The following is a 25107-nucleotide window of genomic DNA, read 5'->3' as shown; positions in this document are numbered from 1 at the left end:
AAATATATTGTGCTCACCATACAGTTTATCCGAGGAAAGTAGCAGGCGCTGAGCTACTCTAATAAAATATTAAGTGTTGAGAAGTCTTTTCTGATGGTATTCGTCTGGAGTATAGCTTCAAAGTAATGTGTAAAAACTTCTGACTAGTGTTTGCATGTGTCTGATAGGCATCTGAGAAATTCGTGAAACATATTTTGATATGAAAATACGTAAATCTCAATGCAGGGCAACGCAGCTGTGTTAAAATTAAATTTTGAAAGGAAATATGCGGAGCTCATGTTACATGAAGCGAAATCCTAGCTGGCCAGTACATCAAACAATTCGCCTGTCAGAAAGCAATCCGTTTCCAATAAAGTTTATCTATGCTATCTGACTGCAAAACAATATGATTCAGATTAAAATGTTGGTCCTGAACGTTGTTAATCTTTATCTTAGTCTTGTGAAAAATCACTCCACCAGAACTGTTACTGTAATTGCATAGCAAATGAACATATAAATTAACACGTCAGATTTTTTTGGATAAAACTCTTCGAAAACTTACTTTTCTGAAACCTTTAACTGATTTGAAATGTCTCAAATATGATATTTTCACAAACACTTTCCGACAGTCACTGCTCCTTACAGTGAACAAAAATACTGACGGTAATTAAATTTGTTGGCCTCGTCTGTTCTGCACTCTGTTACCATTAAGATAACGATGAAACTGTCAAAAATGAAATTTCATTTAGCATACTTGCAATGTGTAATGCGGACGGTATCTTATCACTTTTCGTAAAAATGCTTCTGCAGCACACAGCTCGCGATGCGCAAAGCGAGTATACAAACACGCTCATAAAAATGAAGACTGAAAAATGAGGAACTAAACCTAACGACTGATAAATCAGAACAAAGACTCGAAGTATAACTATGCTCCAATTAGAACAAAACACCCTTTCACCAAGTTCTCACAAGCAGACAAGTTAGTAAAAACCTTTCTTAATAATTTTCCTGTATACTGTTAATTTCCTTGTCACTTATTTCTATTATGAGACAATTCCATGTGCTTCAATATAAAACTTCTTACATCAAATTTTAACCACACACAATGTTCTAACAGTATGAAATCACACAATTTCGAAAGTGTGAAAAAACTAGAGTAGCTTAGAAAATTTCCCTTCTGACATTCTTGTATTCGTATCATCTCAGTTCCACCAACAGCAAAATCATTTTCAAATAACACTCATTCCACCACAAGGCGGGCCAGCTTCCATCCTTCTCAAAGCAAGTACATAGCCAGACTGTCTAACAGACGCTGACTCACTGCTACTCTCTACAAAATCAAGTAACCCTCCCTGACCAACATCCGTGATATCAAGAACAGACTTAGAAAGAATATGGTTATATCGATACTACCGAGGTTGAGTACATTTATCATATTCACAATTTCATTCACATTTGTGAGAAGAACTTCTGAAAAATCGACATGGCAAATAAGACACTTACCTTTCAAAAAAGTCTTGTTCAGAAGCGAAACGTGAACGATAAGCAGTTCAGGCAAGAAGAGAATACAAGCTTTTGGTGTAATGCTACAGAATAATGCTGAAGATTAGAAGAGTAGTTAGAGGAACTAACGAGGACTTAATGAATCGATCTGAAAAAAAAACCGTGTTTGGCATAACTTGACTAAAAGGAGAGAGAGGTTGTTCAGTGACATGCCAAGGCATCAGGTAATTGCCAGTGTAGTTATGGATGGAAGTGGATGGGGGGGGGGGAGGGGGTAAAATTGTAGACGGGGACCAGGGATCAATACAGTAAGCAGGATCAAACGGATGTAGGGTGCAGTAGTTACTTGTTAGTAGTTACTTACTAGTTAGATGAAGAGGCTTGCATAGGTTAGAGTAGGGTGAAGAGCTGCATTAAACCGGTCTTCGGGTTGAAGGCCACAACAGCAGCAGCAGGAACATCATCAACAACAGTGAGCGAGGTACAAATGAATATTTGTATGCCTCAGTTCGTATCCCAATCTCTCTTATCTCGTTCTCACGATCCCTACGCGAAATGTACGATACTGGTCGCTCAATCTTTTTCGAAATCAGGCACACGCTAGAAGTCATTAAATAAGCCCACTGTTTCCTGGATTTGTGGCTTCAGCTATGAAATAAATATCTCTGGACTCGCTATCTGTTGTCAAAGCGACCACGTTAGTGGGGGAGAGCTGCCTTCTTATTATCTGCGCAGCATTCGTTGGTAAAACCTGGTTGTTAAATTTTCTTGAAATGAGAGACTAACATTCGTTTTCGGTGGCTCTTTCTTTTAATTTATGGTGTTTAGAAATGCTTCATTTGACCATAGTTTGGTTTCAACAAGTATTTTGTTCGTTCAGTCTTACCGTGCCGGTGATGAGGAACGAAGTTGTGAATGTTTTGTTGGATGCTGTCAAGATACACCCCGGCGCCAACTAAAGCCATCAACAAAAAATACCCGTGAAAATAATGTGGAGTGCGGAAGATTGGTTAAACTTCTAGATGGACGTTTAAATAGTAGAGAAGAATGTTGCACCTTAAGGATAGTGTAGCTAGGAACATGTCGTTTTTTCAATCTAGTGACTGATTTTAGAATTATGTGCAGACATGCGCACTAGAGACTATCATAAGCGGTTTCCGCCATTTTTTGGTACTGTTTTCGTTGTTGTCGTTTGTGCAGCATTTGCAAATTTTTGAGTTCTACACATTTAAGAGGTGTGTAACACTTTAAACTATTTGGAAGATATTGTTAATTCCTCAGTTACAGAATTTGGTGGTGAGCAGAATTAAAATTAGTATTATAACCTGTGGCGGGTTTTCAGTTGTACTTGAATGATCGCACACCATCTTGTACCGTGAAACGGACGACTATCTTCTACCATATAAATCGTCATATTTCCAAATGAACTGAACGCATTTAACTTCTTAATAGTTTTTTCTGTCTTGAAAATGGAAACTAGAGTTAGTTTCCAACAGGATATATTTTAATTTCAAATGTCAATACGCACAGTTCCAGATACATCGAACAAGTACGACGGATGATTGGGGATTATCGGTTGCTGTCTTTGAGAATGATAGCAGAAGAGTTGAGGATAGCGGAAACAATGTAAGCACTATTGTTCAGTAAAATTCGAAAATGTGGGAGATTTTTGCTTGGTTTGCAACACACGCACTGACACACGAGGAGAAACAGACCTGGATGGAAACGTCTTGGGATTTCATCGACACGTCTGACAGGAATCGACCGTTTGGAAACTATCACTTTAGGAGATGAGAACAAGTGACAATCATTGGCATGGTGTTTATCGTCTTCGCCGCCTCCCAAAAAAAAGTTGCCGAACAACATCCAAAAACAAAACAATATTGATCGCCTTTTGCGACAGCAAGGCCTTGAACCATCATGGTACTCTACTCAGGAATCAAACTGTCAACGCGGAAAATTACGAGGGAGTTCTGAATGGCAACGCATTCGGCTGGTTCGGCCTAACTGCACCTGCGTGATCAATGGACTTCCCCTCCACAACAATGCCCCTCCGCACACTGCTGTCTGCATCCGTAACATCCTCGTTCAACACAGGTTACCGTTTTTCAACAGCCCCCTTGTTTCTAGATCTGGCACAGGTAATTTCTTTTTATATGAAATGTATTCACTTTCGCGAATATGGACAGTCATCAGCTGTTTAATGTAATGACAATAATGAGAACTTGTGCTGGACCAGGACTCCAACTCAGATTTCTTGCTTATCACGAGCGGTCACCTTACCACTAGGCTAGTCTAGGCTAGACCCAAACTTCCATACTTCATCAACCCTGTTATGTCTACAACCTTCACTCGTAAATTCTTTTTGTATATTCCCTTACAGGTGAGCCACTTAGAGGGAAAGTCGCTTGCCTGTTATCTGTGGATAAATACGATTCTGCTGTGCCTTTGGTGTTCAGAAGTACGATGGAAAGTGCAAAGGAACTTCGCACAGTGGCTTTGAACAACACAGCCACTGTCATACCGTAGACTCCCTTTTGCTTACCCAGCTTAAACTGGTCCTGAAAAGCTTAATATTAGGCAGACGTTGCATGTATCCAACAACGCGTGACCACGAGGCATTGAGCGTTTCCACACGAAGCTTTTGCTGACAGTTTTCAACAGTTTTTGAATCGATGTCATGAGGTGTGTTGTAGCTATTAGCGATTACTTTGAAGGTCAGCAAAGTTATTTTGTTTGTAACTTTTGTTTCCTTTATTCTCTCAAACCATTCACGGAACTTTTCATGCGCAGCTTGTACATTTCTGTTAAGAAACAAGTCGAGTCCGTGAAATAATATTGGTCCATTGTTCAGATGGCTCGTCACTGCAGCGTCGTCGGCGTTAGAAAGAGGAAGCAAGACTGAGAGAGAAGGATTCATTTGATAAAGAGGAAGCAAGACTGAGAGAGAAGGTAACATTTGATTAACAGATAAGGGCAGAGGTAGATATTTCCCGGCATTACGAAATATTCTTCGCCCTTGGTGCAAAACACCAGCACCACCTGGGCAGTACGTCGGCGACCACCTGCAACAGCCTGATCCATCAGCAATATTTCCCGTCCATACCGCGATACTGCCGTGCTTCGCAGCCAATTGCAGCAATGTTGACTGCAACACTATTGGGGCCGGACACTGCCGTAAAATACAGTCCATGTAAACGCACTTTAAGGCGACGGAACTGAATTCCTGCCGCTGCAAAGGAAGCAGGTAAACATCTCGCCGAAGCTCGCTGACAGGAACGGCCCAGCTACACCTCGGCGGAACATTAGACGACGCCAAACCGTGTGTCTCAAAGAGACGGCGAGGGGACGCCTGTTGGTCTCTTTTCCTGTTTCCTTAGGGCCCGAATGTAACCACACTGGACGGAAGAGGGCTCGCATTTCCCTCCACAGACAGGCGGTAGGTAAGTCAGCCGCAGGATGTCGGTTAGTGGGCGACGGCGTGTTTGTTTGGCGTGGGCGTCTCCCAGCAGGCGGAGGCAGGAAGCAGCGCCAGACGGGTAGGGTGGGGTGGCATCTTATCTGCCAGCGGGCTCGCCGCCCTCTTATCGCGCCGCGCGCTGTGTGCTGTGCCCGGCACGGGGTTGACACTGTTTACTCAACAATCGCGCTGACAGTTGTCTTCCGTCGCCCGCGCTGCACCGAGCGGGACACTGCGCCGGCGCGAGTAGCAAGCGACCGGGGAAAAATATACAGCGGTCGCGACGCGGCGTCGCGTTGGGTGCCGGCAGCCCCCGCTGTAACAACACACAAATCTCCCGGGCAGCCGACTGAGCGAGCCGGCTCCGTCACACTGGGACATTCCACTGCTCTCTCACCGGGCTTTGAGGTCGGTTCACAAGGACCCTCTCTTGTGCCTCACCAGTAGAACTACCGTAAATGCGATTAGCAATATTTACGGCAACAGAGCTCTACGTGCCGGACAATGAAATCGATGATCAAAGGTTGCCGTCGTAAAGCTTGTAGACTCTCGCAGCGAGTGTCTGTCTCAGTGACGGCTCGTTCACTCGGGAAGGCAGTGAATGGTGCGATTCCCTTTACAGAATCTTGCTCCACCTTCCACAGATTAGGCCCAGAACTTCATCTTCGGTACACTGTCATTAGCAACACATTTGCTACTAGCAACCATCTATCTGATGCTTTTTAGTAAAAGACAAGAGCGTACCCAGGATCTCGGCTAGGGGCTGGGAGACACATATTTGTTTTCCGTTCAATGGCCAAATAATTCAGTGAACTAATGGTTTTGTACATCAGTTTATGGTGAGGTCACTAAAGTCATGGAACAGCGATTGGCACATGCACAGATGGCGGTAATATCGCGTATAAAAGGACACTGCATTGGTGGAGACGCCTTTTGTGCTCAGGTGATTCATATGAAAAGGTTTCCTACGTGATTATGTCCGCACGGTGGGAATTAACAGACTGCGAAGTAGTAGTTGGAGCTATACGTATGGGACATTCCATTTCGGACCTGGTTAGGGAATTCAGTAATCCGAGATCCACAGTGTCAAGAGTGTGCTGAGAAGACCAAACTGTAGGTATCACCTCTCACCACGGACGACGTGGTGCGTAGTGGCCGACAGCCTTCACTTAACGACCGAGAGCAGCGGCGTTTACGTAGAGTTGTCAGTGCTAACAGACACTCAACACTGCCAGAAATAACCCCACAAATCAATGTGGGACGTATGACGAACGACAGTGCGGCGGAATTTGGCAGCATACGACCAACTAGAAGGCCTTTGCTAACAGCACGTCGCCTGCAGCGCCTCTCCTGGGCTCGTGGCCATGTCGGTATACCTTAGACGACTGGAAAACCTTGGCCTTGTCAAATGAGTTCCGACTTCAGTTGGTAAGAGCTAATCGTTGGTTTTCGAGTGTGGCGCAGACCCAACGAAGCCGTGGATCCAAGTTTTCAATAAGGCCCTATGCAAGGTGGTGGTGACTTCGTAATGGCGTGGACTGTTTTTACATAAGATATGAGTTATGTTTGGCTACTTGGAAACCATTTGCAACCATTCATGGATTTCACCTTTGCAAACAGTGATGGAAGTTTTACGGATGCCAATAAGCTATGCCATTGGGCTACAACTGTTCGCGATTGGTTTTAAGAGCATTCTGGACAGTTCGAGCGAATGATTTGCCCACCCAGGGCCTCATGAATACCATCGAACATTTGTGAGGCATAATTGACAGGTCAGTTCGTGCACAAAATCCGGCACCGGCAGCCCTTACGCAATTATGGACGGCTACAGACGCAGCATAGCACAATATTTCTGCAGGCGACCTCCAAAGACTTGTTGATGTCATGCTATGTCGAGTTGCTGCACTATGCCCGACAAAAGAAGGTCCGACACGATATTGGCAAGTGTGCCACGACTTTTGTCACCTCAATTTTTGTCACCTCATTGTCTGTGTATAAATTACACACAATAATGTTGAATACTGAATTGATGTGTCTATCTGTCTGGTGAAGCTGGATTCCAGTTCGGTATGCGAATATCGCTTTTTGCAAGGCGGGGGGGTGGGGGGGGAGGATGGGGATCTGCCCTCCTCCTGCTCAGGGTAGAGGGGTAAGGGGGAGGGGGGAGTTGATGTGGCCTCCTCCTGCTGGGTACGTCCATGAGTGTAGAATAGAGGAAAAATAGTCTGCGAGTGTCTGACGGTTGCAAAAATAGTGACTATATTCGACGTAATGAGTTTCATTTGGGAAGCAGAGAATAGCCGAGTATAATGAGACCTCCACACCTGATCATTCAAAACAAAAAGAAGAAAAGATATTGGGAACAGCGCTTTATACACGACTTTTCTCACAGCCCAGATTAGAAACCGGGAACACACCGGATTAATAGTAACTTCTGAGGCTTTGAAAAAAATTATCCTTTGTTATTTACAGATGCAGTATCTCGCTAGCTATAAATTCCAAAAATTAGTTTTGGAATGACTTTGTTTATTAACGGAAATAGTTGTATTTATAACCAATAATTTCGTCAATTCTAATCAAATGTTCAAGGTTTCTTTGTTTTGTACTCGCCTCATAATCATGACCATCTACCCTCACACAGTTAGCCCTACATGTTTCATCGTGTAGGTGTCAATCAACATATGACGTTACTGACTAATTACAAGAGCCAAAGTAAATCCACCCACCATATTATTTATGTAGCATTACCACCCTCCTGCTCTCTCCGTTGCTCTGAAAGCAGTTCACGACATACATAATACAAACCGGTTATCACTTTACGTAATTATTTTTAATGTATGTTAACAATTCTTTTGCTATTTGAATAAGTGCTGGATATCGTGCATAGTCTATGTTTAATTTCTCTAAAGTACAATGTACATTTTGGTATAAGTGACACTATTACTTGTCCTTCCTCATGATGGTTTCTCGATGATTGATGTATACTACTTGTTCGCACCTTACATTTGCACGGCATTTTAATTATTAAGTAACGGCAGTTTCGTACTGTGATTATTTTTTATATATTTGACTCCTTGGTATTAACGTTATTTTTTTTTTTATATTTTGACTCCTTGGTATTAACGTTTGTTACATAAATTACGAACGTTGTACTTTTGACTTCCCACGCCAGATGGTGGGTGCTACGTTTTTTAAGAAAGACCTGTGTTACGCCTCTTTTTATGTTGTTCATTTATTATTCTGTGGCATTATCTTTTGCTTTGTACATGTTCTGCACTCTGACAACTTATCATCGATCTATTTTATGTTTTATAGTTTATAAAAAACAATATGCCAATGTATTTTAGATGTTCTCCTGCGTCTGCTATGTGTTGTACGCACATTTTAAATTTGAATTACTACACCATTCACAAAAGTACAAGATTTATTTAGTGTTAATAATTCGTAAAACCAATAACACTATGTCTTCACGTGACACATGTCACATAGAGGGCGTGTCAAGCCCCGTCACACCGAGGTCTGCTGAACAAGTGCAGGTAAACAGCGACCTCAGTCTATGTGATTGCCGTAAGCCTAGTAACAACAGTGCATCCCAATTTGTTATACAACATAGGTTTGTTTTAACAAGTGTTATGTTCATATGCAGATGTAATTGTGATTTCTATGTTGTACTCTCTGATCGTAATGTGAAAAAATTTTAACTTCTAGCACTGAAGATGGTCACTCAGTGACAGAAAATCGATTTTGCAATAGAAAAATATACGACCAATGCTGTCTCTTTTTTCAAGTATACCTGTTACCTGGTCGTAGTGCACAAGACAACATGGAGTCGCCAATCAATACTTTCAATTCTGTTTGCAGCCAATGACCTGGTTTTTTCTCCGTAACAGCCTACACTCAGGAAAATCGAAATATTACCGATACACCCCCCCCCCCCAAACCATCCTGTCCAACTTGCCCACGTTGTACTGATACATGGTACACATGGTAGGCGTTCCCCACTCCAGACAAATGTTGACTATTATGAATCGTGTATGTGTATACACACACGTATAATGCAAAGATTCCAGTTCAGCTGTATAGTTTGGTGTTAAAGCGATGTTACTGTTTGCCAGTATCTATCATTTGACCAGCAGCAGGTCTCAGCCTGTTTATACCAGCATAGTGTCTGACATAGACATAATACAATTAGAAAATGTACATCGAGATACGATGAGAAGACTCGTTCAAATAGAGTGGGAGCAATATTGGAGCAAACAGGCGCTTGTCGAGGGTAGGTAGACAACCAGGTGCAGCCTATTCCATCTCAACATTCACAACTGTGGCAGCAGCGGTAACAGGAGTGCCAATGTATCAATAGTCACTGGGTTTGATGGAGCTATATTACAGTCAACAGCTCAAATTTAAATGGGCGGTCCAAGTTGATACGCTTCTTGGCGACATTTTAAAGCGTGTATTGGAACGTAAAATTGGCAATGTTGATGTCTGGTCAGCTATTTGCATGCCGGACGTCTATCGTTCCGGCGATTTGAATTCGCTCGTCTGCTTGGAGGATGCAGGACTTGGGGAACGCTGATCCGCACTTATACTCTAGATTGTCGTGCGAGCGACCGCTGTAGCGGAGAGGCGCATGGTGGAAACGAGGAGCTTTCTGTTGGCTCTGTGACTCCGTTGGAATTCTTGTTTTGATCGCGGAAGTAGCATTGTGGAGCTAGGACATATTACGGCAAGGTGTTAATCGTTGGTATGTGTGGCCACATCGCTGATCTGTGGCTTTTCCAACCGTGAATTCCGAAAGACTTGTCTGAGTTATCACTTTGGAAGGTCTGTGTGACAACAGTGTGCGGGGTCGTTGATGCAAAATGCAGATACCCCATGATAATGATGCTGCTGGCGGTTGTCAAGCTGATTATGAAATAAAATAAATCTCTTTGGAAAACCATTGTTAGAATGAGGGTCACAATCAAATGTGGAATGTGGTCATTAGCACGGGATTGTAAGTAATTTCTCAGCCAACTGAATAGCAAAGTGTGCAGGGATGAAGAATCTGTCATACACTGAAGTTAAAATCTTCTGGGTTGTTAGGCCGCATCATATTTCCTTCTACAATAATCGATGTTTCGACCCATTTGCTGGGATCTCCTTCAGGATGTTTCGGTGTCCACTATTGTTTTATCAGTAGTGGACACTGGAACGTCCCGAAGAAGAGGAGGAGGAGGAGGAGGATATTGGTGTTTAACGTCCCGTCGACAACGAGGTCATTAGAGACGGAGCGCAAGCTCGGGTGAGGGAAGGATGGGGAAGGAAATCGGCCGTGCCCTTTCAAAGGAACCATCCCGGCATTTGCCTGAAGCGATTTAGGGAAATCACGGAAAACCTAAATCAGGATGGCCGGAGACAGGATTGAACCGCCGAAGAAGATCCCAGCAAAGGGGTCGAACCGTCGATTATTTTAGAAAGAAATTTGACGAGGCCTAACAGCACAGAAAATTTTAACTTCAGTGACAATGGCCATGAAAGCCTGCAGACTTACATGTCACATACTGATAATATATGGACCACAAGATAAGTGAACATAAAAACTAAATTCACTGGTTTGACAGTGTTGTGGTGTTGCATCTATTTAGAGAGATTTGTATCTTGAAGGTAGAACATTAGTTTACTGTTTCAGCCACCTTTCCTTCTCTTAAGGTCCACTGCTTGAATTCTGTGATATCTCTCTGGATTTCCAGACATAATTTTGGCGTATTTCAATTGGAACATTATACTTAAGATTTAATTGTGATGCATCATTGTTTGTCTGGCAGCTAAAAGCTGTTTGATTATTCAAATTCAAATGTTGAGTTGAGTTCGATTAAGTTTTGGCTGATTTTATAGAAACAGAACATTTACTTACTAAGTAATTTGTGGTGAATTGTATTGCTCTCTTTCAAGGAGAAATTCACAATGAACTTGTGTGAGCAAGAGAGCCAAGCCAGCAAAGATTTCGAGATCTCTATAACGCACACGAAATTAAAGCAACACCAATCGTAGCACTTATATGCTGAATATTCTAATGTCTGCCATTAAGCACATAAAGGAAGAGAGCCAGTCACAATGACAGAGTAAAGATTTTCTGACATATCTGATATGTTCAGAAGGAGCAATGAAAGGTAAGGTTAAGCTGTGTGTAGACGTGAGACTTCGGTTGCCTGGAAGAACCTGACACTCTCTGAAATTGCTTGCAATTGTGATTATAAGAGGGATGATTATTTTAGTAGTTGTTGCTATCTGTTAGTAGCTGCGAGTAAATCAAAAAAGTCTGAAATCAGTTTGAGGAATCTTGTAACCATTATAGATACGGACCTGAGAGCTCACTCTCGGAGAGATGACGGTTCCTATTCGACGAACCACTAAAGTTAAGAATACGAGTGAGAATGCCTTTAATTTCAGAGATCCTGGTGCCATTTCATGTTGAGAGTATTCACAACTGAACCAACAATGCTGTACTAGTTCCTTCATTGTACCGTAGTGGCTAAACCCTCACTGTAGTCTAAAATGTTGTTGAGGCGTTCGTAGCCATTTGATGCACATATTGCATATCATAAGTAGTAGGGCTAACTTCGCTCAGGGGCGTTCTGTTAGTGCAGGTTACCTACATCAGGGACAAAGTAAATATTGAAGGGCAAACCTACTGTTCTCTTTTGATTGACAGGTCGTTAACCTGTTGTTCTGCTAAGATGATTATGTCCCCCTGGAGAATATCCTTCCTTTTGATTGACCGGTCCTTAAGCTATTATCTCCCGCTGCTTCCTTTTTCCAACCACTCAGGAAACCTCCTACCCATCCTTCTCCTCCTCGCTGACACAGTCACACTTTCAGCCCTAGGTTATTCTCACTCTGTCAGTTTGTCTCTCACTCTATCAGTTTGATTGATTACTAAATCAAATTGATCAATTAATTAACCCTTCTACCTGTGGTAAACTCCCAACCGTCCTTTCCCACCCCTCCCTGGCCTACCTGGAAACGTAGCATCTCATGTGGGAAAATCAATGACAAAGCAGATGGTATATTGTTTATTTATAAAAAAATTCATTTTCCAGAGGTTGGACTTCTCTTGCTCATCATTCTCTGCCGCTTGGGAAGCTGCAGGTCTTGTAACTTACAACAAAAAGAAGCAATTAAACTGACCACCTTTTTTTAATTCCTATCGCGCAAGGAATACAATCATGAAACACCTATCAAATGTAATTACACTGCTAAAAATCTTCCACTTGCGAAGCACGCAACGTCCATCATCCCGCACACAGTGCCAGCTCACGCTACCCATGCAGGCTATCCAGATTCTGAGTCTCTTGAGGCCCAACAAAGCAATGTGTTTGTCAGCAGCAGCGCCATGCTCTGGTGTCCAAGAGATATCCGCTTGAGCCCCGCAACTAACAAACCGGATCTCGCACTAATCATCAAACTAAAACATCTGAGAAATTCCTGTCAAAACATGCTCTCTCTCTCTCTCTCTCTCTCTCTCTCTCTCTCTCTCTCTCTCATTCTCTCTCCCTCTCTCGTCCCGTAGCGTACTACTGCAGGGTCTGCACATGCCGTTGCTCATAGTTAGAGCAAACTGAATTCAAAGCAGCGTTTACCTGGTAAGCCTCTATGGAATACTGATGCACACAAAAACTCCTTCCAAGACAAATGCCTGACAGGGAATCGATGCAGAAATACTGCTGAAGTCAAAAAAATAATTTCTGGTTACGTAATCGTGATGAAGGGGATATAAGGCGAGCGTGATAGCTCACTGCTCCCAGTCACAGTCAGCTTCTGGAACAATAAGAACCACGAAGTGTCGACAGCAGTCGAAATCGTCATCTACCTCTCCATTGCAGAAGAAGCATAACAGTGAGTACCCATTACATGTCGTTGCTACTATTACTGCATGTAGCAGTTCCTCCTCCTTTGTCAAGTTCCATTTCTTTTTTCAACTCTATATCATTGCCTATGGGTCCGTATTGTTTATTCTTCTTCTTTCAGCGACCTCTGTGTGGTCTAGAGCAGCAGCAGCTACTGTTGCCTCATCGGCACTTGCAGCAAATTCTCGCCTTTCAAGGTTGGCACTGGTAGCAGCACTGTGGGATCCTGTAGAGCACTTGACCAGCAAGATGGAGTAGGACAACGAGCTGCTATTATCCATTATGCTCATTTCAAGCAAGTCCCCGACCCTCAGAATAATCGTGCTGGGGGCCCCTCACCACACATTGTGCGTCAGTACTGGTCTCCAATGTATGCACCATCCACAAACATTCTGGTGTTACTGAAAGGACAGAGTGTTGATGAGGTGGATGTGAAGCTGCATATTCCTCCCAGAGCTCTACTGCTTTTCACTTCAACTTACAGTTTAACAGCTAGTGGTTCAAAGCGCTTAAATACTCGTATAGAAGCACCAGTGGATAGTAACTGGCATGTTGTGTTAAGAGATTGAAAACGCGTTGAAAAGTGTTAAAGTGTGGTTTACAGAGCCAGAGCGGGATGAACTGTGTCATGCAGAACACTACATCAACCACAGATGACCTCTGAGTATTCTCCATCCCCAGACATCTACTGTACAGGTCTGACTCTTTCTATAGCAACACTGTACGATGGCGTAACACACGTGGTGAGATGTGGAGGTCGATCCATTTATCTACAGTACTCTACCATTAGAAACTTCTTCGGGCTACAGATGGTGCTATGCGCTATACTGGAAAGACTGAACTGTGTTCTCCTGTATGTTCAAACTCTCTATAAAGACATCGTTAACTATCATTGTATGTATAGTGTGCATGCAGATGATATAGATAACTGCATCAATACGGTGTCAAAAGGAGAAGCTAAAGGAATGCCCATCAGTTTGAGAGAAATGCATGCTGTATTTACTCCATACGAGAAACACTTATTCAGGAAATACAGTAAAAAGTGAATCGGTTATTTTTGTTGCTGTTGATCTAATGCAACCCAAATATCATTGCAGAAATGTAAATAAAATAGATATCATTGCCAATCTTTCTTGTTTTTCTTATTTAACTAACCTGTCATTACATAAAGTGAGATGCAGCCATTGTAGCTCACTCAGTAAGATGATTATGCTTTAGTGGCTACAAATATTATTATTATTACAAGTGTTCATTTTTTTTCTATAAAAGCCCATTTCACAAGATAACCTGAAGTACCCGCTATCATGGCTGGGTGGGTGAAGTGTCAGGACTTTGTTGTTTGTGACTTGTCTTCTGAAGATCTGAAGAAGAAGAAGAAGAAGGAGAATGGAATACTCCTTCTTGATAAAATATGAGCAATTATTGTGGGTTAACCCAATTTCCCAAATGCATGCAGCTTTACTGTATGGTTTAATGATGATGGCCTCCTCTTGGGTAAAATATTCCGGAGGTAAAATAGTCCCCCATTCCGATCTCCGGGCGGGGACTACTTAGGAGGACGTCGTTATCAGGAGAAAGAAAATTGGCGTTCTCCGGATCAGAGTGTGGAATGTCAGATCCCTTAATCGGGCAGGCAGGTTAGAAAACTTAATAAGAGAAATGGATAGGTTAAAGTTAGATATAGTGGAAATTAGTGAAGTTCAGTGGCAGGAAGAACAAGATTTCTGGTCAGGTGAATACAGGGTTATAAATACAAAATCAAATAGGGGTAGTGCAGAAGTAGGTTTAATAATGAATAGGAATGTAGGAATGCGGGTTAGCTACTACAAATAGCATAGTGAACGCATTGTTATGGCCAAGATAGACACGAAGCCCACGCCTACCACAGTAGTACAAGTTTATATGGCAACTAGGTCCGCAGTTGACGAAGAGATTGGTGAAATGTATGATGAGATAAATAAGTTATTCAGATAGTGAAGGGAGGCGAAAATTTAATAGTCATGGGAGAATGGAACTCGATAGTAGGAAAAGGAAGAGAAAGAAAGGTAGTAGGTGAATATGGAATTGGGTTAAGGAACGAAAGACGAAGCCGCCTGGTACAATTATGCACAGAGCATAACTTAATCATAACTAACACTTGGTTCAAGAATCATAAACGAAGTGTCTCGTGATGACTGGGTGTTGTGTGATGTCCTTAGGTTAGGTAGATTTAAATAGTTCTAAGTTCTAGGTGACTGATGACCATAGATGTTACGTTCCATAGTGCTCAGAGCCATTGAACCATTTGAACCATAAACGAAGGTTGTGTACATGGAAGAAGCCTGGAGATACTGGAAGGTCTCAGATAGATTATATAATGCTAAGACAGATATTCAATAACCGGGTTTTAAATTCTAAGAGATTTCCCGTGGCAGATGTGGACTCGGACCACAATCAATTGGTAGATTAAAACTGAATAAACTGCAGAAAAGTAGGAGTTGGAGGAGATGGGACCTGGATAAACTGAAAGATTCAGAGGTTGTACACAGCTTCAGGGAGAGCATTAGGGAACGATAGACAAGAATGGTGGAAATAAATACAGTAGAAGAAGAATGGGTAGCTTTGAGAGATGAAATAGTGAATTTAGCAGAGGATCAAGTAAGTAAAAATACGAGGGCTAGTAGAAATCCCTGGGTAACAGAAGAGATACTGAATTTAATTGATGAAAGGAGAAAATATAGAAATTACTTAAATGAAGCAGGCAAAAAGGAATACAAACGTCTCAAAAATGAGATCCACAGGAAGTGCAAAATGGCTAACCAGGGATGGTTACAAATGTAAGGATGTAGATGCGCATATCATTAGGGGTAAGATAGATCCTGCCTACAGGAAAATTAAAGATACCTTTGAAGAAAAGAGAACCACTTGCATGAATACCAAAAGCTCAGATGGAAAGCCAGTTCTGAGCCAAGAAGAGAAAGCGAAAAGGTGGAAGGAGTATATTAAGTCCGATGTACTTGAGGACAATATTATGGAAATGGATGACGATGTAGATGAAGATGAAATGGGAGATACGATATTGCGTGAAGATTTTGACAGAGCACTGAAAGTCCTGAGTCAAAATAAGGCCCCGGGAGTAGACAACATTCCATTAGAACTACTAACGACATTTGGAGAGCCAGTCCTGACAAAACTCTACCATATGGTGGGCAAGATGTATGAGACAGGCAAAATACACCCAGACTTCAAGAAAAATATAATAATTCCAGTCCCAAAGAAATCAGCTGTTGACAGATGTGAAAATTACCGAACTATCAGTTTAATAAGTCACAGCTGCAAAATACTAACACGAATTATTTACGGACGAATGGGAAAACTGGTAGAAACCAACCTAGCGGAAGGTCAGTTTGGATTCCGTAGAAATGTTGGAACACGTGAGGCAATACTGATCCTACGACTTATCTTAGAAGAAAGATTAAGGAAAGGCAAACCTGCATTTCTAGCATTTGTAGACTTAAAGAAAGCTTTTGACAATATTGAATGGAATACTCTCTTTCAAATTCTAAAGGAGGCAGGGGTAAAATACACGGAGCGAAAGACTTTGCAATTTGTACAGAAACCAGATGGCAGTTATAAGAGTGGAGGGGCACGAAACGGAAGCAGTGGTTGGGAAGGGAGTGTGGCAGGTTTGTAGTCTCTCCCCGATGTTATTCAATCTCTATATTGAGTACGCAGTAAAGGAAACAAAAGAAAAATTCGGAGAAGGTATTAAAATCGGTGGAGAAGAAATAATAACTTTTAGGTTCTCCGATGACATTGTAATTCTGTCAGAGACAGCAAAATACCTAGAAGAGCAGCTGAACGGAATGGACAGTGTTTTGAAAGGAGGATATAAGATGTATTTCAACAAAAGCAAAACGAGGATAATGGAAAGTAGTCGTATTAAATGGGGTGATGCTGCGGGAATTAGATTAGGAAATGAGGCGTTTAAAGTAGTAGATGAATTTTGCTATTTTGGGAGAAAAATAACTTTTGATGGTTGAAGTAGAGAGGATATAACTGTAGACTGGCAATGGCTAGGAAAGCGTTTCGGAAGAAGAAAAATTTGTTAACATCAAGTATAGATTTAAGTGTCAGGTAGTCGTTTCTGAAAGTATTTGTATGGAGTGTAGCAATGTATGGAAGTGAAACGTGGACGATAAATAGTTTAGACAAGAAGAGAATAGAAGCTTTCGAAATGTGGTGCCACAGAAGAATGCTGAAGATTAGATGGGTAGATCTTATAACTAATGAGGAGATATTGAACAGAATTGGAGAGAAGAGGAATTTGTGGCACAACTTGACTAGAAGAAGGGATCGGTTGGTAGGACATGTTCGGAGGCATCAGGGGATCACCAATTTAGAATTGGAGGGCAGCAATAAGGGTAAAAATCGTAGAGGGAGACCAAGAGATGAATACACTAAACAGATGCAGAAGGATGTAGGTTGCAGTAGGTACTGGGAGATGAAGAAGCTTGCACCGGATAGAGTAGCATGGGGAGATGCATCAAACCAGTCTCTGGGCTGAAGACCACACAGACACAATCCAATTGTGGCAAGACTAATGTTCTCATGACACTGCAAACACATGTAGATGGATTCCGATCTGAAAATGTTTGTGTGTTTTCAAAAATACTGTTTCGGTCTAAGAATCAGCTACTGCAGGAGATACAGCGCGTTGTAAAAGGCGTTACATACACGACATTCACTGCAAGTGGTGGTATCCCCCCCCCCCCTGGTACCCCCCCCCCCCCTACCCTACCTGAAAAAGTAGAGCCAAACACGGAGTTTATATTTGACCGTGTTTCTGAGGAAAACCAAGACCAAATCCGAAAATATCCATGTTTCGTTCATCGTATGGGTTATGATAGATTTTATCTAAGCCAAACATACTCCAAAATCCCGAAACAGTTGGTTAGGGATAATACGAACCTCCTTATAGACTTCAAACAACCCAGTTTGAATTTAAAACACATTAATAGTGCACGTATAGGAGCTGACATGTCATTCGATTATTTTGTAAAGATTCGTGCCGATTACGGGAATCATTCGCAGTATGGGTTTCTCGTTATTGAAAAATCAAGGAGGCGAGACTTTTGTTTAGCCCGGTAAGAGAGGAGAGTATATCAGTATACGCTGCACCACAGACAAATTTGCTCGCATGTCTCGCTCTCAACCTGAGGGAATGAGTGTACATCTACAGAACATTCACTTGTACATGGATGCGAAAATTCAGGGTACCGTGCATAAAGTTGGAGCTCGGCACAGAGCTCTGGAGACATATTACCAGAATCTTTTAAGAATGATCAGCGCATTGAATGGACTACTGAATGAACTCAGTAAGAAAGTAAACGACTTAACTAAATAGGTTGAGGCTATTGAGCAGAAAATACACACGTAAAAAAAGGTTTTACATCACCCCAGTTCACAGAACCGCTGAGGACAGACGTTGACTGTGGATATTGTATCGCAGACACAGTCCCTTTGACTGTTCAGAGATGTCACTAAACCAGACCAAAGATGTAAACAACCATGCATGAGCAGCGCCTGTTAGACGGAGAGGTTCCGACAACTGATCAGCTCCAGTTATTCCACCTGGAATGAGGTACATAGCAAGTGTTGTGTGTAGTTCAAACATGCATATACGGTCAATACCGCGGTTTGATCGCGTCTGCATTGTTACTTTGGGCCAGGAAAGGCTCTCAGCAATGGAAGTGTCCAGACGTTTCGGTGTGAACCAGAACGATGTTGTTCAGACATGGAGGAGATACAGAGAGAGACAGGAACTGGTGATGACATTCCTCGCTCAGGCCGCCCAAGGGCTACTGCTGCAGTGGATGACCGCTACCTGCAGATTATGGCTCGGAGGAACCACGACAGCAACGCCACCATGTTGAATAACGCTTTTCGTGCAGTCACAGGACGTCATGTTACGACTCAAACTGTGAGCAGTAGGATGCGTGATGCGGAACTTCCCTTCCGACGTCCATGGCGAGGTCCATCTTTGCAACCGCGACACCATGCAGCGCGATACAGATGGGCCCAACAACATGCCAAATGGACCGCTCAGGATTGGCCTTACGTTCTCTTCATCGACGAGTGTCGCATATACCTTGATTCGAACAATTGTCGGAGACGTGTTTGGAGGCAGGCGGTCAGGCTGAACGCCTTAGACAGCAAGGTGGAGGCTCCCTGCAGTTTTGGGGTGGCATTATGTGGGCCCTAATTACGCCGCTGGTGCTCATGGATCGCGCCGTAACGGCTATACGTCACTTGAATGCCATCCTCCAACCGATAGTGCAACCATATCGGCTGCATATTGACGAGGTATTCGCCTTCATCGACGTCAGTTCGCGCCCCCATCGTGCACATCTTCTGAAAGACTTCCTTCAGGATAACGACATCGCTCGACGAGAGTGGCCAGCATGTTCTCCAGACACGAACCCTATGAAACAAGCCTTGGATACACTGAAAAGGGCTGTTTATGGACGACTCTGAGGGATCCACGCGGAATCGAGGTTGAGGAATGGGACAATCTGGACCAGCAATGCCTTGATGAACTTGTGGATAGTATGCGACGACGAATACAGACATGCATCAATGCAAGAGGACGTGCTACTTGGTATTAGAGTTACCGGTATGTACAACACTCTGGAGCGCCACCTCTGAAGGTCTCGCTGTATGGTGATACAACATGTAACGTGTGGTTTTCATGAGCAATAAATAGGGCGAAAATGATGTTTATGTTGATCTCTATTCCAATTTTCTGTACAGGTACCGGAACTCTTTGAATCGAGGTGATGCAAATCTTCTTTTGATGTGTGTAGATGCAGAGGTCGGGGCGCAGGGTCATAATAATAAGAAGAAGAGTGGATATACACTGAAGTGCCAGAGGAACTGGTATAGCCAAGCGTATTCAGTTACAGAGCTGTGTAAGAAGGCAGGATGCGGCACTGCGGTCGGCAAGGCCTGTGTAAGGCAAGTGTCTGGTGCAGTTGTTAGTTCGTTTACTGCTGCTACAGTGGCGGGTTATCAAGATTTAAGTGAATTTGAATGTGGTGTTATGGTCAGCACACGAGCGATGGGATACAGCATTTCCGAGATAGCGATGAAGTTGGGATTTTCCCGTACGACCATTACACGAATGTACCGTGAATATCAGGAATCCGGTAAAATATCAAAACTCCGACATCGCTGCTGCCGGAAAAATATCCTGCAAGAACTGGACGAGCGACGACTGAAGAGAATCGTTCAACCCGACAGAATTGCAACCCTTTCGCAAATTGCTGCAGATTTCAGTGTTGGGGTATCTGCAAGTGTCAGCGTGCAAACCATTCAAAGAAACATTATCGATATGGGGTTTAGGAGCCGGAGGCCCACTCATATACCCTTGATGACTGAGCAACACAAAGCTTTACGCCTCGAATGGGACAGTCAATATCGACATTGGACTGTTGACGACTGAAAACGTGTTGCCTGGTCGGACTAGTCTCGTTTCAAATTGTATCGAGCGGAAGACGTGGACGGGTATGGAGACAGCCTCATGAATCCATGGACGCTGCTTGTCAGCAGGGGAACGTTCAAGCTGGTAGAGACTCTGTAATGGTGTGAGTCGTGTGCAGTTGGAGTCATATGGGACCCCTGATACGTATGTAAGCATCCCGTATGGTCACGGCATCCATTCATGTCAATTGTGAATTCCGACGGACTTAGGTAATTCCTGCAGGACAATGCGTACCCCACACGACCAGAATTGCTACAGAGTGGCCCCAGGAACGCTCATCTGAGTTTAAACGCTTCGTCACTAAACTCCTCAGACATGAACTTTATTGAGCATATCTGGAATGCCTTGCAACGTGTTGTTCAGATCTCCACCACCGCGTACTCCTACGGATTTATTGACACCCCTACAGGATTCATGGCGTCATTTCCCTTCAGTACTGCTTACGACGTTATTCGAGTGCATGCCACACGTGTTACGGCACTTCTGCGAACTCTCTGGGCTTCTAAGCGATATTAGCCAGGTATATCAGTTTCTTTGGCCCTTCAGTGCTCAAAGTCTCACGCTGCCGATACGTCTCATTAGTATACAACGAGATGTCAACGAAGCTGAAAGTCGTTCAGGCAAGAAAAGCCGTTCGAGAGAAATAATGGCTGCGAAGGTTATGGAATATGGATCACCAGGAAACACTGAGAGAGACCTTCGAAGTCTGTGGCCGAACTTCTCAGGCAGCTCTCAATAAAAGCATAACCACACAATAACGGCGGTTTTCCCATTGACGAATTCATTATCCGTCACGCCCTGGCCAGATAGATAGGATATTCGTCGTCAGCAGCGAAGCCCGTACATGCTGGGTACGCAGCCTATAAAACTAACTGATGACGCAATACTGATTGGTGACATGTTGTTTGCGAGCCAAGTGGCTTAATGAATTTTCCTAAGGCCCATAAATTACACAGTTAATAATGGGGCATTGCACCATGAAATACTGCATTTGACTGATGTACATAAGATCGCAAAAAGCCAGAGAAACAAGAAATATAAAACCAATATTTGATGTTAAGAAGAACAACACCAACAACAGCAGTAGCCGTGATGGTATTGACACTGAATGTAAAACAGTGAACAATAGAATATCAAGGGAATCCCGCAGAGCTAATAGATCGACTACGTCTGCTCATGTAGGTACGAAAAAGGGGTTACCATAACACCAACTACCTACTTTCAACTACTTTTGAAGGTCATCCGACTACACAGTTCCCCTCCGAAATACATGCACATGGGTCAATGTGTATAGGATATACCTTAGGATTTTTGGTAGAGTAGCGAGACAAAGGTTTAGGAACCAGATTTTAATTGTAAGACATTTCCCGGGGCAGATGTGGACTCTGAGCTGTAGATTACAACTGAAGAAACTGGAAAAAGGTGGGAATTTGAGGAGATGGGACCTGGATTAACTGACTATACAAAAGGTTGTACAGAGTTTCAGGGAGACCATACTGGAACAGTTGACAGGAATGGGGGAAAGAAATACAGTAGAAGATGAATGGGTAGCTCTGAGGGAAGAAAATAGTGAACGCAGCAGAGGATCAAGTAGCTAAAAAGACGAGGGCTAGTTGAAATCCTTGGGTAACCGAGGAAATATTGAATTTAATTGCTGAAAGGAGAAAATATAAAAATGCAGTAAATGAAGCAGGCAAAAAGGAATACAAACGTCTCAAAAATGAGATCGACAGGAAGTGCAAAATGGCTAAGCACGGATGGCTCGAGGCAAATGTAAGGATGTAGAGGCTTATCTCGCTAGGGGCAAGATAGATACTGCCAACAGGAAAATTAAAGAGACCTTTGGAGAAAAGAGACCCACTTGTATGAATACCAAGAGCTCAGATGGAAACCCAGTTCTGAGCCAAGAAGAGAAAGCGAAAAGGTGGAAAGAGTATATAGTGGCCGATGTACTTGAGACCAATATTATGGAAATAGAAGAGGATGTAAATGAAGATGAAATGGGAGATACGATATTGCGTGAAGAGTTTGACAGGCACTGAAAGACCTGAGTCGAATCAAGGCCCCGGGAGTAGACAACATTCCATTAGAACTACTGCCGACCTTGGGAGAGCCAGTACTTACAAAACTCTACCATCAGGTGAGCAAGATGTATGAGACAGGCGAAATACACCCAGACTTCAAGAAAAATATAATAATTCGAATCCCAAAGAAAGCAGCTGTTGACAGATGTGAAAATTACCGAACTATCAGTTTAATAAGTCACAGCTGCAAAATACTAGCCGGCCGCGGTGGTCTAGTGGTTGTAGGCGCGCAGTCCGGAACCGCGGGACTGCTACGGTCGCAGGTTCGAATCCTGCCTTGGGCATGGATGTGTGTGATGTCCTTAGGTTAGTTAGGTTTAAGAAGTTCTAAGTTCTAGGGGACTGATGACCACAGACGTTATGTCCCATAGTGCTCAGAGCCATTTGAACCATTTTTTTGCAAAATACTAACACGAATTATTTATGGACGAATGGAAAAACTCTTAGAAGCCGACCTCGGGGAAGATCGGTTTGGATTCCGTAGAAATGTTGGAACACGTGAGGCAATACTGACCTTACGACTTATCTTAGAAGAAAGATGAAGGGAAGGCAAACCTACGTTTCTAGCATTTGTAGACTTAGAGAAAGCTTTTGACAATGTTGAATGGAATACTCTCTCTCAAATTCTAAAGGAGCTAAGGGTAAAATACAAGGAGCGAAAGACTATTTTCAATTTGTACAGAAACCAGATGGCAGTTATAAGAGTCGAAGGGCACGAAAGGGAAGCAGTGGTTGGGAAGGGAGTGAGACAGGTTTCTAGTCTCTCCCCGATGTTATTCCATCTGTATATTGAGCAAGCAGTAAAGGAAACAAAAGAAAAGTTCGGAGGAGGTATTAAAATCCATGGAGAAGAAATAAAAATTTTGAGGTTGTCCGATGACATTGCAATTCTGTCAGAGACAGCAAAGGACTTGGAAGAATAGTTGAACGGAATGGACAGTGTCTTGAACGTGGATATAAGATGAACATCAACAAAAGTAAAACGAGGATAATGGAATGTAGTCGAATTAAGTCGGGTGATGCTGGGAAGTTAGATTGCGAAATGATACACTTAAAGTAGTAAAGGAGTTTTGCTATTTGGGGAGCAAAATAACTTTTGATGGTCGAAGTAGAGAGGATATTGAAATGTCCCCTTAGAAAAATTATACATGACTGTGCTTAAACTGACACACAATATTTTTTTTTTAGCGTAACGCAATCCGACTTTCAATAATCCCTACAAGAAAATGGCCCTGACTAAATTAACCTATACGTTTCACAAGTCACTTACCTCACAAAAATCTTCGTTACTCAAACTACTGCAGTACAGCGAGCGCCAATACTGCTAGATAAATAAAAGATTCAAACAACTGAAGGCACTAACTACTGATAGGCATAGTTTGCAAATGAAACATTTTGATAGAGAACAAAAAATGTATTTACCATAATAGTGTTCAAAAGTCATAATATATATATATGTAGCAGTTCATGACATCCCTTCCTACAAATGTACTGTTTCTGATGGACACACATCCAGATTATCCATTTTCAAAAATCCGCCATCTCACTTCCCCACATCCACCACTGCTGGCGGCTCACCTTCAACTGCGCAACGCCACGCGCTGTTCACATCCAGCTGCCCAACACTACAATGGCAGACAACAATACAAACTAGCCACAGACTGCACACAGCACAGCAAGTGATTTTCATGCAGAGCGCTACGTGGCGTTACCAATAAGAAAACCTAAACAGCCTACTTACAATATAAAATGCAGACTGCCAATGGCAAGGAAAGCGTTTCTGAAGAAGAGAATTTTGCTAACATCAAGTATAGATTTAAGTGTCAGGAAGTCGTTTCTGAAAGTTTTTGTGTGGAGTGTAGCCATGTATGGAATTGAAACATGGACGATAAGTAGTTTGGACAAGAAGAGAATAGAAGTTTTAGAAATGTGGTGCTACAGAAGAATGATGAAGATTAGATGGGTAGATCACATAACTAATGAGGAGGTATTGAATAGAATTGGGGAGAAGAGTAGTTTGTGGCACAACTTGACAAGAAGAAGGGTCCGTTTGGCAGGACATGTTCTGAGGCATCAGGGGATCACAAATTTAGCATTGGAGGGAAGCGTGCAGGGTAAAAATCGTAGAGAGAGACCAAGAGATGAATACACTAAGCAGATTCAGAAGGATGTAGGTTGCAAAAGTACTGGAAGATGATGAAGCTTGCACAGGGTAGAGTAGCATGGAGAGCTTCATCAAACCAGTCTCTGGAATGAAGACCACAACAACAACAGCGAATAAGACAAGTGAATATTCTAGTATAAAACCTTTTTTTAACATTTACATCCACATTTACATACAAAAAACCAATCTTTCCATATTTTTGTTGGTGTAGTTATAGTAATGTCTAATTCAAATTACAACTTATATCTTACATTCACATCTGCACCATCTGTTTCTTTCTCCAGACAGTAATTTAACAAATTCAGAGAAGATATGTAGTCAAATTCCTGTATGCATTTAATTTTATACCTGTAAGCTATCTATTTTACAGCTTTAATGATTAATTATTTTCCTTCTGGCAGTTCTTCTAGAAGAAAGCATTTGGTGATTTTAACTTTTCCTCTTATTTCCTGCATAGCGCTGTGCTTATAACCCTCCACATCTTCCTAGGTGTAGGCTGCCAGTTC

Source organism: Schistocerca cancellata, chromosome 1, assembly GCF_023864275.1.
Source record: "Schistocerca cancellata isolate TAMUIC-IGC-003103 chromosome 1, iqSchCanc2.1, whole genome shotgun sequence".
NCBI lineage: Eukaryota > Metazoa > Arthropoda > Insecta > Orthoptera > Acrididae > Schistocerca > Schistocerca cancellata.
The sequence above is the reverse complement of the archived record's forward strand: the minus strand, read 5'-3'. Positions refer to the sequence as shown.